Here is a 5151-nt window from a genome sequence, read left to right on the forward strand (position 1 = left end):
TTCCTTTCCTTTCCTTTCCTTTCCTTTCCTTTCCTTTCCTTTCCTTTCCTTTCCTTTCCTTTCCTTTCCTTCTTCTGTTCCCCAGACTGGAGTACAGTGGCATGATCTTGGCTCACTGCAACCTCCACCTCCTGGGCTCAAGTGGTCCTCCCACCTCAGCCTCCCAAGTAGCTGGAACTGCAGGTGTGCGCCACCACATCCAGTTAATTTTTTGTAACTTTTCTTTTTTGTAGAGACAGGATTTCAATATGTTCACCAGGCTTGTCTTGAACTCTGGGGCTCAGGCAATCCACCTGCCTTGGCCTCTCAAAGTGCTGGAATTATAGGTGTGGGTCATCACACCCAGCCAAACCTCTTTATAAATTGCCCAGCCTCAGATATTTTGTTAGGATGACACAAAACAGACAACACCGAGATTAAACTTGTGAAGGTGTCATACCTGTAGTCATTACACTGTGAATAACACAAAAAATTGAGGAAATAAATACTCTTGAAGTATTTGAAAACTATTTTTCAATTTAACCAAGAAGTTGCTCATATCATTGACCAACAAGTGAAGTTTGGGCAAGTTGTTTCACTTTCATTTTAAGTTGTTCATATATAAACAAAACCATCAACCAATATTCAAACTGGGAATTACACTCAGGACCGGTTGTTTATCATATATCATCATACCACTGATTTTACAGCACATAAATAATGAAAGTCTCTCTTTCAAATATTATGTCTTATCTTATTTTTTGCATCTACTGCATTGGCTAGGACTCTAATACAATGTGGAATAACAGCAGTGTTTCTTGACATTCTTGATTTGATCCTAATTTTAATGTTTCTATTTTGTCATTAAAAATGATATTGTTCTGGACTTCTGGTAGATATTAGTGAGAGTTCTGGAATTTCATTTGAATACTTTCCTTCCTACATATTAATAGGAAACTTCTGCTGCCAGTTCTTAGGAAAATTTCCTATTTAAAAAAATTCTTCCATTTTCTACAATTCTTTATTTTCCTTCCAAATTGTATGACCATATGGATTCCAGAGTCCTAGCAACACTTGGCACAATGTCACACTTAAACAAAACACCTCTTGTGGCTCCCTGAAAAAACATGCCCATACTGCTTGTTTCTACTCCTTAGCCCATCATTGCTCTTATGCCAATTTATGCCACTCTTATGCCACACATGCTTTTGTTCCCTGTACCCACCCCACACCACTAAAACTCCTCATGTTGAAGTTATCAGAGACCTTGATTGTGCCAAGTCCACTTGGTAATTCACTGTCCTCATCTCAGAGCATTAACTATTATTATCCACTTGACCATCTTTCCTTCAATCCCTCTCTGTTTAGCATCGGGGCCATCATGCTCTTTTGACCTTATTCCCTCTTCATTGGCCACTCCTTTTTAATTTTCTTTACTTGCTGTGTTGGTCTGTTCTTGTGCTGCTATGAAGAAATACCAGAGCCTGGGTAATTTATAAAGAAAAGAGGTTTAATATGCTCATGGTTCTGCAGGCTGTGCAGGGATGGCGCCGGCAACTGCTCTGCTTCTGGAGAGGCCTCAGGAAGCATTTACTCATGGTGGAAGGCAAAGCGGGAGTGGGCGCATCACATGGCAAGAGTAGGAGCAAGGGAGGGAGTAAGAGAGAAAAGAGAGAGGTCCTAGACTCTTTTAAACAACCAGATCTTATGTGAACTGAGTGAGAACTCACTCATCACCAAGGGGATGGTGCTAAGCCATTCATGAAGGATCCGCCCTATGACCCAGTCACCACCACCAGACCCCACCCCCAGCATTGGGGATTACATTTCAGCATGAGATTTGGAGGGGACAGACATCCAAACTATACCACTTACTTCTCTTCCTCATTTTTGTCTCTGTATGTGGAACGTCCTGGCGAGCTTGGAGCTCAGTCCTCAGCCCTCTTTTCTACCTTCAAATGGCTTCGAATACAATTTATTTGCTGACAACTTCTACATTTATGTTTACCAAACTTCTTCCTAGAGTATTCAAATGCATACTCCTATATCCATTTGGATATCTCAGAGACATCTCAACCTTAATGAAGCCAAAATCATACTCTTAATTCTCAGTCCTTCTGCCAAGTCTACTCCGTTTTCATCATTCCTTTCTTAGCTAATGACACTATTATTGGCTTATACCGCAATCTATAACTCATACAGGATTCTGTTCTTCCTCTCGCTTCCACAGTGGGTTTGTATGAACCAAACCCTACAGCCAAGTAATGTGATACCTTTAATGAAGAGTTGGCAGCTATAACCTATTGGTCAAATCAAGTTTGCTGCCTGTTTTTGTAAATAAAGTTTTATTGGAAAGCGCCATACAATTCAATTGTGTTTTGTCTATAGCTTCTTTTGTGTTATAGTGGCAGAGCTGAGTAGTTGAACAGAGATCATATGGAACAGAGATCAAAAAGCTTAAACTATTTACTATCTTGTGTTTGCTATAGAAAATGTTTGCCAACTCTTCTTTTAATTGGCTGGAATATCACTGACCCAACCTGAACTATGGGACTGACAATGTTTATGTTGAAAGTGTTTCAGTTCTCTGCCATGGTATATCAAACTACCACCACATTTTGTGGCTTAAAACAATCATTTGTTGTTGTTCATGATTTGTAGACTGACAGGGGGTGGGAAGATCTTCTGTGTCACATGGTGTTGGCTGGAGAGCTAGACTTGGTGGTTGGAAGGTCCAGAATTTCTTCACTCCCATGGCTGACAGTTGGTCTCCACCTGGGTCTTAGATGAGGCTGTCAGCTGAAACCCTCATTTTCCTTTGATGTGGATCTCTCCATGTGACAGCTTGGACTTCCTCAGAACATGTCAGCTAGGTTCCAAGAATGGTCATTCTTAGAGAACAATCACCAATATGCAAGTGCTTATGAAGCCTCTGCTTTGCAACATTTAATAATATCAATTTGTGAAGAGGAGGGACTCCTCCTCAACTCATTCTATGAACCAGCATCATCCTGATACCAAAACCTGGCAGAGATACAACAAAAAACATAAACTTCAGGCCAATATCCTTGATGAACATTAATACAAAAATTCTCAACAAAATACTAGCAAATAGAAACCAGCAGCACACCAGAAAACTAATCTACCATGATCAAGTAGGATTTATCCCTGGTATGAAAGGTTGGTTCAACATATGCAAATCAATAAACATGATTCATCACATAAACAGAACTAAAGACAAAAACCACATGATTATCTTAATAGATGCAGAAAAGGCTTTGGATAAAATTCAACATCCCTTCATATTAAAAACTCTCAACAAACTAGGTATTGAAGGAACATACCTCAAAATAATAAGAGCCATCTATGACAAATCTGCAGCCAAAATCATATTTAGTGGGCAAAAGCTGGAAGCATTCCCCTTGAAAACTGGCACAAGTCAAGGATGCCCTCTTTTATCACTCCTATTCAACATAGTGTTGGAAGTCCTGGCTAGAGCAAACAGGTGGGAGAAAGAAATAAAAGGCATCCAAAAAGAAAGAGAGGGAAGTGAAACTATCCCTCCTTGCAGACTACATGATTCTATATCTAGAAAACCCCATAGTCTTACCAAAAGCTCCTTGAGCTTTTAAGCAACTTCAGCAACATTTCGGAATACAAAATTAGTGTACAAAAATCACTAGCATTCCTATACACCAACAACAGCCAAGCCAAGAGCCTAATCAGGAACCCAGTCCCATTAATAATTGCCACAGAAAGAAGAAAATACTGGGAATATAGCTAATCCGGGAGGTGAAAGATCTCTACAATGAGAATTATGAAACAGTGCTCAAAGAAATCAGAGATGACACAAATGGAAAAACACTTCATGCTCATGGTTAGGAAGAATCAATATTGTTAAAATGATCATACTGCCTGATATTCTTATCAAATTACTAATGACAGTTTTCACAGAACTGGAAAAAAATGATTTTAAAATTCATATGGAACCAAAAAAGAGCCCAAATAGCCAAGGCAATCCTAAGCAAAAGAACAAAGCAGCAGGCATCATGCTACCTGGCTTCAAACTATACTACAGGGCTACATTAACCAGAACAGCATGGTTCTGGTACAAAAACAGACACATAGACCAATGGAACAGAATAGAGAGACCTGGAATAAGATCAAACACATACAACCATCTGATCTTCAACAAAGCTGACAAAAACAAGCGATAGGGAAAAAACTCCCTATTCAATAAATGGTCCTGGGATAACTGGCTATCCATATGCAGAAGATTGAAACTGGCCTCCTTCTTTACACCATATACAAAAATCAACTCAAGATGGATAAAAGACTTAAACGTAAAACCTAATACTACAAAAACTCTGGAAGACAACCTAGGCAGTACCATTCTGGACACAGGAAAGGGCAAATATTTCATGATGAAGACACCAAGAACAATCGCAAGGAAAGCAAAAATTGACAAGTGGGATCTAATTAAACTAAAGAGCTTCTGCACAGCAAAACAAACTATCAACAGAGTGAACAGACAACCTACAGAATGGGAGAAAATTTTTGCAGACTGTATCTGACAAAGGCCTAATATCCAGCATCTACATGGAACTTACACAAATTTACAAGAAAAAAGCAAATCACCTCATTAAAAAGTGAGCAAAGGCATGAATACTTTTCAAAAGAAGACATATGTGCAGCCAACAAGCATATGAAAGAAAGTCACTGATTATTAGAGAAATACAAATCAAAACCACAATGAGGTACCATCTTACACTAGTCAGAATGGCTGTTATTAAAAGTCAAAAAATGACAGATGCTGGCAAGGTTGTGAGAAAAGGGAACACTTATATACTGTTTTGGGAGCATAAATTGGTTCAATCATTGTGGAAAGCAGTACGGCAATTCCTAAAAGGGCTGAAGACAGAACTACCATTTGACCCAGCAATCCCATTACCGGGTCTATACCCGAAGGAATATAAATCACTCTATCATAAAGACACATGCAAGCGCATGTTCACTGCAGCACTATTCACGATAGCAAAGAAATGAAATCAACACAAATGCTCATCAATGATAGACTGGATAAGCAAATGTGGCACGTGTACACCATGGAATACTATGCAGCCATAAAAAAGAACAAGATCATATCCTTTGCAGGAATATGGATGGAGCTGC

The 5151-nt window shown here is 39.2% G+C and overlaps 1 pseudogene across 1 annotated transcript in view; it reads right to left on the minus strand.

Moving 5' to 3' along the window:
* Nucleotides 1–3380: 3380 nt before the first annotated feature.
* LOC105516876 overlaps nucleotides 3381–5151 on the minus strand; it is a 6739-nt pseudogene continuing 4968 nt past the window's right edge. The window contains exons 2-3 of the transcript XR_001002566.1: nucleotides 5035–5039; nucleotides 3381–3408 (exon numbers count right to left, since the gene is read on the minus strand). The product of XR_001002566.1 is annotated as an oligosaccharyltransferase complex subunit OSTC pseudogene, transcript variant X2 (transcript). The remainder of the gene's footprint in view (nucleotides 3409–5034; nucleotides 5040–5151) is intronic.

The sequence above is a fragment of the Colobus angolensis genome, unplaced genomic scaffold (genome assembly GCF_000951035.1).
Source record: "Colobus angolensis palliatus isolate OR3802 unplaced genomic scaffold, Cang.pa_1.0 Scaffold293, whole genome shotgun sequence".
NCBI classification, from domain to species: domain Eukaryota; kingdom Metazoa; phylum Chordata; class Mammalia; order Primates; family Cercopithecidae; genus Colobus; species Colobus angolensis.